Source organism: Saccoglossus kowalevskii, chromosome 13 (genome assembly GCF_978046115.1).
Source record: "Saccoglossus kowalevskii chromosome 13, keSacKowa6.1, whole genome shotgun sequence".
Taxonomy (NCBI): Eukaryota; Metazoa; Hemichordata; class Enteropneusta; family Harrimaniidae; genus Saccoglossus; species Saccoglossus kowalevskii.
Genome location: NC_140653.1, coordinates 34,547,058 through 34,559,980, shown reverse-complemented (window position 1 = coordinate 34,559,980; position 12,923 = coordinate 34,547,058). Strand labels below are relative to the sequence as shown.

The 12,923-nt window shown below is 32.7% G+C and overlaps 1 long non-coding RNA gene across 1 annotated transcript; it reads left to right on the top strand.

Moving 5' to 3' along the window:
* Positions 1 to 7,957: 7,957 nt before the first annotated feature.
* On the top strand, positions 7,958 to 9,704 carry LOC144344240 (uncharacterized). The gene is made up of 2 exons (XR_013419138.1): positions 7,958 to 8,081; positions 9,343 to 9,704. It is a non-coding gene; the product is annotated as an uncharacterized LOC144344240 (long non-coding RNA).
* The last annotated feature ends 3,219 nt before the right edge of the window (positions 9,705 to 12,923 follow it).

Genomic DNA, 12,923 nt, shown 5'->3' with positions numbered 1-12,923 from the left:
AAATAAACATGCGCTAATTCAAACATGGCTGAAATAAACATGCATTAATTCACACGTGGCTGAAATAAACATGCGCTAATTCACACGTGGCTGAAATAAACATGCGCTAATTCAAACATGGCTGAAATAAACATGCGCTAATTCAAACATGGCTGAAATAAACATGCGCTAATTCACACGTGGCTGAAATAAACATGCGCTAATTCACACGTCGCTGAAATAAACATGCGCTAATTCAAACATGGCTGAAATAAACATGCGCTAATTCACACGTGGCTGAAATAAACATGCCCTAATTCACACTTGGCTGTCACTGTACACGGGCGGGAGCCATGCTCACTAGAACGTAAAAAGAATAGCTATTATAAATTTAATATGACGTACTTAGGAATAATATTTAGGAATCGTTTTCGATGTTGAATTAACAGATTTTTAATTTTATGTCGCAAATCCCTCATCACCGGAATAGTAATAGTGGAGTGATTTTGCTGTTGTTACACAGTTGGATGTGACAGTGTTATGTAGAGTAGTGTTCTATCGTACAGCAATAACGTAATGCATTGTCCAAATACGGGTAATGGCACTTTTTCGCTGCTGGACAGTTTCGCTTTATTTGATAATTTAAAAATAATGTTACTCCCCTTTCCTGATCTGTCTTGAGTTTCGTTTAGTTAAAGTTGTGTATACTATATTTGTTCCGTTCCTTGGGACAGTCTACAAACTGTATATTTCTGAACTGTCAACTCAATTTATATCTACACAGTATAATCTATCAGTATATAATCTATCAGTATAATCTATCAGTATAATCTATCAGTATAATCTATCAGTATAATCTATCAGTATAATCTATCAGTATAATCTATCAGTATATAATCTATCAGTATAATCTATCAGTATAATCTATCAGTATAATCTGTCAGTATATAATCTATCAGTATAATCTATCAGTATAATCTATCAGTATAATCTATCAGTATAATCTATCAGTATAATCTATCAGTATAATCTATCAGTATAATCTATCAGTATAATCTATCAGTATAATCTATCAGTATAATCTATCAGTATAATCTATCAGTATAATCTATCAGTATAATCTATCAGTATATAATCTATCAGTATAATCTGTCAGTATATAATCTATCAGTATAATCTGTCAGTATATAATCTATCAGTATAATCTGTCAGTATATAATCTATCAGTATAATCTGTCAGTATATAATCTATCAGTATAATCTGTCAGTATATAATCTATCAGTATAATCTGTCAGTATATAATCTATCAGTATAATCTGTCAGTATATAATCTATCAGTATAATCTGTCAGTATATAATCTATCAGTATAATCTGTCAGTATATAATCTATCAGTATAATCTGTCAGTATATAATCTATCAGTATAATCTGTCAGTATATAATCTATCAGTATAATCTGTCAGTATATAATCTATCAGTATAATCTATCAGTATAATCTATCAATCTATAATCTATCAATCTATAAGTATGACATTCATGCTTCATACTTATTGTAATTGTATGCTAATTCATTGGAATGATTCGAAATCTGTGATAAGCCCGGATTAACGTAGATTACACGTAATTTCATTGATATGAATTCTTGTGGATTGTACTACATTTGATTGGTGGGATTATTCTATCTAAGATCACATTAGGAATGATAGAACGTTATTAGATTGGAATGAATTGTCCCAACCTCTGTTAACGGGGTTGCATGTCATTTAAATGAATATGTAGTCTCGTAACTCCGCTCACACTAACATGGATTGTACGTCATTTTTTTATACGGTTTCACCTACACTAACGGAAACTACAATTGATTGCATTGTATATAAATTCTTCTAACGTCTAGCGTGGATTACACGGCATCCATTGAATATGCATTCTCCTCCCTTCGTACGTCATACGTCATCTAGATACATTTCTCTTGAAAGACTCCAAATTAACATAATGATACACGCACTTACAAATTACTTCTTACTTTACAATATGTAAAGATACATACCCAGTAAGTTAGTAAGATATAACATATATGAACAACAAGCGGCAAGTAAATGTTTAAATCTTATTTTTTATATTAATTCTAAAATATTCGGTTATTTGATCAGTTGTCACACATATGAATCTTTATTATGGTAATAAATTTAACATGTTGCATATATTAACGTAAAGATGAGTGTTTAATAAAGTGATTATGGTATTCCATGCATGAAGTTATTACACTTGTAATGCTTTATACAAATAACCTAAGCTTGTGATTAGATTGTTGCCTGGAGCTTTTTTTAAATACGTTTCTTGGCATTTTTTTATGATGCACGCCAAAATGAAATTTCAACACGAATACAGTGTTGCCGGAATGCATTATGCATGTCCAAATCCGCATGAGAATGGGCTTAGTTACTTCCGAGTTGCACGCACATCTAATAAATGAGTGCAACTGGAAAAGGCGTATCTTATATGCAGGCAAATCGCCTTCAAATGTGACTGAAGAGTCTACGTCTTGTAAATTGTATGCGTTTTTTAAGTTACGCTTAGTAACAAGGTATCAATTGTTGTACTTTTACACAAATGCAAGGATCCGTCCATGAATAGTGTTAGTTGTATATAGTTGTATATAATGGTTGCTCACTTACACAGCTGTAACATACTTGAGTATTTCCTGGAGATTGGCGTGGGTGTGTGATAATACTAAGCATGAAATGTAGCACTAAGTAATTAAAAGATTAAATATTATGGTGTACATAAATATAGTTTTGATGAGTCAGTTAATAAATGACAAAAAGATTTATCCAAGATGTGAGAAAACTGAGTAAAATATTATTCACCCAATGCATAGTAATATTCCTATATTTAGAAATAATCATAACATTGTGTGTATCGTTTTCTCAAAAGAATTATTGTCTAAGTGCATATATATGCGATAATGACCCCAGAAAAGGAAATTAGTAATAACCAAATTTAGTCTGCTTTCTAATTCTGCTGTTTATTTTACAGTGTTACACTAAAAGTATCAAAGAGTACTCCAGCGATAATATATTGAAAAGAGATAATTTATTTATCTTCGTTATCAGCCTGGTCAAGTTCTGTTGCATCACATAAATCAATAATAATCGGATCATCTAGAATCGACATACTTATTATGACGTCATATCGAATTGTAGAGTGATGTGTATAAGGTGCTTGTAAGTACGTATGTTTATTTCATATGCTAATTAAAAGAATTAGGTATCCGACCCATAGAATGTTGTGTATGCTAATGTATACTGCGCTAATTATGCGCTTACTTGTCAAACTTTAAAGGTAAAGTTAATAGAATTTGTATTGTTCACTGGAGTCGCCTTAGGTTGCCTAAAAAGTGTAGATATTACCGATATGAATTTGAAGCGTGCAGGAAGTAATTCATCATGTTCTTTGCATATTAAAAAACAAGAAGATGGGTGGTCTAAACATGAATATTAAATATATGAATATGAAGGTGTAATATTTAAATTCAATTATTTTATTTGGCACAAGCACTGAAAACTCGCGCATCATGAATTGTGTTGTTGCAGTTATTGTAATCATAACGGTAGGTAAAATGTATATATTTTGGTACTGAATATTTTAACTATTGAATATTATGATACCCCATAATTCTTTCTATTTTATACATTGTAAGATCTATAGATTTTGATTCAAAACCCACATTTTGCCGATTAATTTGATTTTTTTCCCTTTCAAATGATTAGATAATTCAAACTCGGAGAGCGAGTATGTAGTCCTGAATAACCCTTCACAGAAATATAGTTTTTTAAGGTTCTGAGACAAGATATATATTTATGATAACAAAAATCTTGATCTGTGTCTAGGGTTGGTATGCGTTCGTTCGACACTACTAACTATAGTTAACAGTCCTTTACACGTGTCCACATTACACCTACTTATTTCACAAAATTGTAGTTGCTTTAAGTACAATCACGTATCACACATGTATTTTAACTGCAGGGAACTAAAGACGTGTTATGTGTGATTCAGTTGACAGCGTTGATTATGTTGACCAGAACAAGTGTAAGCCCGGTTATAAGAACTGGTAAAATAGTTTTACCGTGTTAGGTGTTCCATACGAATGGCGCGGTCTATAATGTGATATGTACGCTACGCACAAGTTAGTGTATTTCCCAAATTTTCTGGATTATGTTGGTAACCATCTGGTGCCACAAACGAGCTGTGATTTACGAAAGTGGTGAAAAAATAGCAATACTAAATAAACTATAATATAATAATAATACTGATTGCTCCTCGACTGACAGGCTGTAGGCCTATGTTGCTATGCATCAGTTATGGAGAAAACCATAAACAGTTGTAACCATAAAAGGTGAATATTAGTAAATCTGCATCTGCATTAGATTTCTGGAAATACAAAGTGTACATAATTATCAAGTTCACATGATCAGATAATATTTCATCCACACCTCTTCATTCATAAGGACAATACTCAGTTAGAATTAAATACGTATCTGTAATAGATCTGTGATAATCACATGTGTACATAATTCATGACATCACATGACCTGCTAATATTTTATTCAAATCTCTTAATCCATGTCTACAATATAGCATACAATTCATTTATATAATATAGTATCGTGTCGTATCGTATAGAGTTTTTCAAATATCTCTATTCCATGGCACAATGCGTATTTACAATATATCACATGGGGCATGTTATAAGTCAGTTATAAAGTTATTCAAATATCTTTATCCGTGTATACAGAACCAGTTTGTTGTATAATGTATCTATATATGTTAGTAGGTAATCGTAATTCATGTTAACCTCTCGCCTCCTGTAACCAGACGTTTAAGACAGCGTACAGATATGAATAAAACTTACAGTTAGAAGTACATTTGTTGTAATCGCTGCGATATGTGTATAATTGGGTCACATGACCTCAATAATTTACCTACATCATTTAAGTGTACATTATCAAGTTAGCAGTAATTGTATATGCAATATAGAAAATAGAAAACAATACTTTTTTAGTATATCTTCATAAAATATCAGCCAGGTAAGTATTTTTCAATAAATTTCGTGTATTAAAATTAATGATTTAAAGACTTCGATATGGTAATTTATATTCATAACTTATATGTTAAAGTACACTATTTGAATATTTGTTGTAATATGGTAAAAATGCCAATACTAAACGTTAATATGTACGCAAACATTGGACCAAGTTTCGTATCCGGTTCCGTGCGTATAAAAATGGTTGCAACCAAAATAATGTACCAGTTTCAGATTAAATGTAAAGGAATGATTTGACTAACATCTTGAAAGATGAGTTAAATGTTGGTTTAAAATGCGGAATATAGAATATTTAAATCAGTCATATGTTAATGGAAACAAAGAAAGCAAAACACATATTTTACACACTGCCACAAATAAAGGTCCAGCAAGAAAAGTATACAATACAAGTAAATTACAATTCAATTTAAAGGTCAATACCAGGTTAATGAAAACAAATTCGATTGGTTTTAATATGAGATTGTCAATGTGGTTCTAAGCTTACTTGGGACTTTGGAATAATAATAATATTTTATTTCCTTGTATTGTGCTATTTACAGTAATAACTGATCAACAGTGCATGACATAAAACTACAAACCATACCAAAGACAGAATAATTGCAAATTATATACTTTCTTAAACAAATAAGTTGTCAAATGTTACTTAAAATCATTAATATTTTACACAAACGTAGTTCGCATACAGCAAATGCCTTATCTCCACATTACACATGCAAAATTTCATCTAGATCAGACAACTGGAAGTGGGTCAGGGGCATTACTTATTGAACCCCCTCGTATGTATAACTGGTTATCATCGGCATAGAGATGATATGATAGTCCATAATGATAATAGTACCACATGCTTCGAAACAATAATATTTTACATCATAAGGGTGGCTTTCTAGAAATTGACCTTCATGCTGACGCCATCGTCGTAGTTTTTTACGAGAAGGGGCTTTGTTTGTGAATGTATATCCAGATTTATATAGCAGGCAGCAAATATATAGCAAATATAGGATTTGTTCATCATCCTATATTTTTAAGAATATAGATTAATAATCTGAGAACAAATTTGAGAAAATCATTTGATCATTTACAATTTATTTTACTTTCCTTGTGGTTTTAGATCCTTCCACTCGCGATTGCTGATGGTAAGTAAACCGTAACAAATTGGATATTGGCACTTAGTATGTTCTTATTTGAATTCTTCATATCGAAAAGATAAAGGTCTTTCTCCAAATCCAATATGATGCTCAGGGGGATTCATTGTTATTGTTCACTATCACATGTTCTGGGTCTTTTGTTGAATTTACTTGTTAATAAAGCTTTACATCATTGTGTAATATATTGCACATATAACACTTGTTGTTAACATGATGTTACATGGAATATTGTTAGATGGAGAAATAATAATGTTTTCTTTCTATGTCATTCACCTCTATTTGAATCAATTGAATTGGTACATTGATACAATGCATACATTTCATATATATATACATATCAATGTGAACGTGTTATCCAATCAAATAGTATAGTCAAACATAATTATTACTTCAATGTGACAGCCCTAATTCTCATAGCAACCCTTAAATTCTAACATGCAAACATTTCCCAGAGGTATTTGTGTTAAATTCAATCGAACTTTTAATGAAACTATATATGTTAGATTGGATGATCGATCTGATTCAGAACAGATTTCCACTTATTATCATATCAAAAGCCTTACTTTAAGTCTTTTATTCGGTGTCAATAATATTATTATTATTATTATTATTATTATTATTATTAAATTGTTCGCACTCAGGTGTGGCATGTGTAATTAAAGGTGACCCTCACCATACAACGTTTGATGGAACGCATTATAATTTTTCTGGACATTGTGAATATACCATGGTTGAAGATGCCAGACATCCTTCTAATCTTGACTTCTACGTAACAGCAGAGAACATGTATCAGGCAGGAGGTATGCAATTGTATATAAGCAGCAATCCAGATTATTTCGAATACTCGTTAATTGCTTACTCATCAGATTGTATATATTTTTCTTATACACATTTACAGTATGGTCTAAGGCGTCCCAGGCTTAGACTAGAAGAACTTTTTCAAACCTTTTGAAATTTGTTTACCTTATAGAAATGAATGCCCGTATTGTTGGTTTCAATGTTGCTGTATATGGCAAGTCTGTGAGGGGAAGGATTGGTGCTCCCAAAGGTTCAGTTGTGTTTACAGATGTAGGTATCTTTGAAATTAACAAATAAAATGCTGATTACAGTCAAATTACATTTTCCCCTCTTAAAGATGGATGCAGCAAACTGGTAACGCAAGCTGATATTTTAAAAGGATGCGAATTGTTGACATTTTGATTAAAAAGTTCTATTAAATAAATGACAATAAACAAATGACGTCAATGGCTGTATTATCAACTCGTCTTGGTTGATGACATCACTCGTATAAACCAGCTCTACAGACGAATACTTCACTAAAGCATTCACACAGGCAATGATGTCTGCGTAATTACATTAAAAATGACCTGGAATGAGTAGAACAGTATTTAAGCACAGATACCTTAAGCCATTGACATATACTATGATTCTACAAACATTTTATTTATACTTATCTTGTCTGTTCAATGAAAATCTAATACATAAGAGAGCTGAAATATATAATGTAGCTAATGTTATATACTATTCCTTACAGGACGACGGCATCGATATTACGCAGACTGGCTCATTCTCTGTGGGCCCTGACATCACGGTGCATGAGGAAGGGCAAAGTTTCAGAGTTACCACCACAGTTGGTATTTCTGTACTTTGGAATCGATATCACAACCTTCAAATTTTCATACATCCTGAGAGCGTACCGGACATTGGCAATTCCATCATTGGCATGTGTGGTAATTACAATGGCGATACATCTGATGACATTCGAACCAGGGGTGGTTCACTGATAGACGAAGAGGACCAGAATCCTGACACGATCAGGTTTTTTGGTGACAGCTGGGTTGTTACTAACACGTAAGTTTGCTATCAAACTATTGCTGTATATGGCATATATTGTGACATGTATTGAGAGTCAAATACAGGATTAGGAGTTGTTGTGTGTACGGTTGTAGCTTAAGAAAGTAAACTGAGATTTCAATCCTCACAATCTATATTTATTACAATTTGTAGAATAGTCATTGCGAATTGTTATTCTTCCTATTACATTAAGTTATAGTGCCAATAAATAATGACACACCCAGCAAAAATCCGATCGTGTTTTGTCTGACCATAACATTGTTTTCAAATCAACAGATTAGGAAAGGTTTCATTTTTGAAATAGGAAAAATCCTCATGAGATTGTATGGACATGTGCAATAATGATTTTCAGTTATTTTTTCAACACATGGACTTTTCCCCTAAGAACAACAAACATTACCCAGAATATAATAAATAATATTAAATGAAACGTAGTTTCTTATTGCTTACTCAATTTTACCAGAAACATTATATTGTTCTTAAGAGCAAGTATGCACATACATTGATTATAAGAAATAACTCGTGTACATAATATTCATATATTCTAGTGACCAAACTGTCGTATATTATGCAATATTGCGTCAATAAATCTTCATAATAAGTTAGTTTACAATTAAAAGATATTCTTATACTAATTTTGTATTGCTGCTTACTGATCCATGTCAGTTTTCACAGGTGGACCACATATACTATAGAGTCATTGAAGAATAAGAATTATTATGCCTTGTAATTGTTTATTTAAAAGTCGAAGGAAAAATGTGGTACCCAAACTTAAGAAATTGCATTTCCTAGATTTTTGGTTTGAGTATCCCTCTTGTTATTTGCTCTATCGTCTAAATATCTGTATTTGTATTTCCATGTTTGTTAGCCGGTTACTTGAGAATTCACTTCTAAATCTAATATTTAGTGGAATAGCTGCTAGAAAAAAATGAGAGTGTGGAAAGGAAACAGATGGAAAGCATAAACACTTAAGAGAAAAATTTCCCGGATTAGGATGAGTGGTGCCTTCCCAAGAATATATATACATGGTTGTCACTGGCATAGGCTGTCTCGCTGAGTGAATGAGAGTAACCATATACACAGTTGTTTAGATAGAAGCCTTGAATGAATTCAGAATGAACCAAAAACAATCGTCTTATCTATTTAGCTCTACGTTTAATGCACTAATTCGGAGTGAAAAACTAACTAGGTGACATACAATATTTAATATTCAATGGGAAATATGCATTTACAATCACTTGTTTGTTTCCATTCACAGGTGTGTCACTTTGTAGAAGACACTTCCTTGCAATTGGTGCTTCACTAGTAGTGTTTCTGTGTCATAGAGTCATACAGCAAATTATGAATGCAGCGCTACGATAACCCTGTACATACGCTATAGTGGACATACTATATCTCTAGGCTAAACATTGTGAATTCTCCATATATCTAACATATATATTAGTACACTGTATGTATAAACTAACAAATTAAAAACCGCTTCATCAATTTGTAAGCTGCCAAACAATTTAGTGTGTCGCGTTACATAAATGTCACTTAGTATTTTGCATTCGGCGGTGGCATATTTGTCAATCAGTGTTTGCTTGTATAATGTAGTTAATAAAACACAGCATATTGGGATATACTAGTATTGTGTTTTGTGTAAGCATATGTGTGACACATGTATAATGTAGTTAATAAAACACAGCATATTGAGATATACTAGTATTGTGTTTTATGTAAGCATATGTGTGACACATGTATAATGTAGTTAATAAAACACAGAATATTGAGATATACTAGTATTGTGTTTTATGTAAGCATATGTGTGACACATGTATAATGTAGTTAATAAAACACAGCATATTGGGATATACTAGTATTGTGTTTTGTGTAAGCATATGTGTGACACATGTATAATGTAGTTAATAAAACACAGCATATTGGGATATACTAGTATTGTGTTTTATGTAAGCATATGTGTGACACATGTATAATGTAGTTAATAAAACACAGCATATTGGGATATACTAGTATTGTGTTTTGTGTAAGCATATGTGTGACACATGTATAATGTAGTTAATAAAACACAGCATATTGGGATATACTAGTATTGTGTTTTATGTAAGCATATGTGTGACACATGTATAATGTAGTTAATAAAACACAGCATATTGAGATATACTAGTATTGTGTTTTGTGTAAGCATATGTGTGACACATGTAGTACTAGTAGTCAGTAACTCTAATTTAATTTGTGGATAGTATTCATTATATATTTATTCTTTGAAATAGTTGGCAATCTTCGGGCAGTTTTCTTGAACATTCTGGTATTATTTATCCTCCAAGTGATTATACGCTGTATCTTTGAGTGATTACATACGATTAAGTACCACATTACCTTATATTGGAGACTTATCTGAATTAACATTATTGATTGTATGCATTTATTCAACAATGTATAACATGCATTATTGAAACCCGTTACGGAATACGTTGTCCTTCAAAACAACGCATTTAGTTTAGACTGAATTTTGAAGCATAATTTACATTTAAGGTGTTTTATTACGTAATAATAACATTATACTTAATCCTTTTCATAATCCGTAAATAAGGACAAGTTCATAAACACGAAACCAAATGCACCAATATATGTATGGCGTGTAGCATGAAAACAACAATCCAAAAGAAGGTCGGCATATTGTGGTAATGGATATTCATAGTCATATGGAGGGAAAACTGATGGCATAACATAAAGTCAGATGTCATCAAATTCCCAAGTAATGTCGTCATCAAATATGGTCACTTCCAAAAAATGTCGTCATAAATTGTAGTCAATCCAAAGTTATGTCACCATTCGTTGTGGTTAATTCTATGTGATGTCATCATTCGTTGTGGTCAATTCTATGTGATGTCACCATTCGTTGTGGTCAATTCCATATGATGCCATCACACGTTTTTCACAGCGGTCGGTAGCTATTACATGTAACATAGTATGTTTAGCTATTATGTGTATGATTATTTCGAACCACACAATTGAAAACAACCAATGTATGGTGTGTCGTCAGACATTTCTGTGTGAGTGTATCGTCAGACATCTGTGGTTTCCGCTAACATCCAGGAATATATCACACACCCCACCCCCACCAGCACACACGAGCCAGACCGTATTTATGTACTTTGTGTATTTAATATGCACTACTATGGATAGATAACTCAAGGCCGTAGGAACCGTACCGGTCGTACCGGCTATGGCCGGACCACTTCTGCACGCCCCCCCCCAGGGGCGTCGATCATGGGGGGACAGGGGGGACACGTCCCCCCCACTTTCTGAAGGGCGGGGGACACAATATCAACTGTCCCCTCCACTTTCCTGACTTACCCAAATATCAATAATAGGCTTATATCAAAGCCTGCGTTTGTGTAAGGCCTTTGGTTCTGTGTACATGTACTGTATTCTTAATGATCAAGAATGAAAATCCCTAAGTATGCACCAAATGACTTCATTTTGGTTGCATTTTTCAAATATTTCTACCTTCTGAGGGGGACACATCCCTCCTCGGGGTTACACACCTATATTCCGACACCCCTATGTTCCGACATCTCTATATTCCGACACCCCTATGTTCCGACATTCCTATATTCCGACAACCATATGTTGAGATGCTAATAGGTTCTGACACCTACGAAATTTTAGAAACGTTTTTGACATTTCACTGCGTTTTTATCTCTTTACTATAAGAAAAAATATCATTACTCTTCTTCAAATATTATTCTACGCTCACCTTTTGTAACACAATGTTACATTTCTTTACATTAAAAAACAACTATGCCGGATTATAATACTTGCCACTCTTCTGGCCATGGGCTTTCATGGAGGTGTTTTTGTGATCATCGTCGGCAATATTCTCAGACGCGATGTATCCTATCAAGCTTCAGACGCAAAATATTTATTTTTTTAATTATTGCCAAACGTTCAGATCAACAATAAACTATGTACCTGACAGTCTTCATGTGGGCCCCTGACAACTTGTACTCGGGGAGACCTAAATTACATTGCTTAGTACTTTTATGTTCGACGATCATCCAATAAATTCTGAGCCGGCCAGAATGTGCCATATTTTCAATGGAAATATGTACGCTAGTGGTCGGAAGCCAAAATTGGATAAATACCCCTCCCATGGTAGAACAAAGCAACATGTTTGTTCTCTGTTCAGCGCGATCAGTCTAGTTCCAGAATACTGACTGTACAATTACAATTACAATTAAAATTAAGACAAGGCTGTCAAATTTACATGCCATAAAATAGACAGAAATACGGGAATTTATTTGGTCAATGTTGGCTGTAGAATCTGAGCCGTTTTGCCCCCAAAAATCAGGGTAAATATGTTAGCTTTAAAAAATTATACACAGCGTCAAATAAAAAGGGAATTTTATAGGATCAACCTTATACAGTGATTTAATTACGTAATAGCCTGTCACATATGTTATATATCAAATTAAAGCTATATTGGTGTAGCGTACAAGTATTACGTTGGATATCACATCGTATAATCCATTACTTATTGATATTATGAATTCATTAACTTTATTATATTCAAAATCATCAAATGGCTTTTTCTGGGCAAATCCTGTCTATGATAAAATGAATTGGTCATGACATATTCATGTATTTGAAAATAAGTCTTTTTATGCTTTCTCAATATTTTATTTACTTATTTATTTATTTAGTTATTTAAGAGAACGCTATTTCACTGCCAAGAAATTACATATAGATAAAAATGGAATTCAAATAGATGGTGAGACGTTGCCTGACCTAAGATTTACATAAGTAAATTAAACATATGTAGCAAAGAAGTTT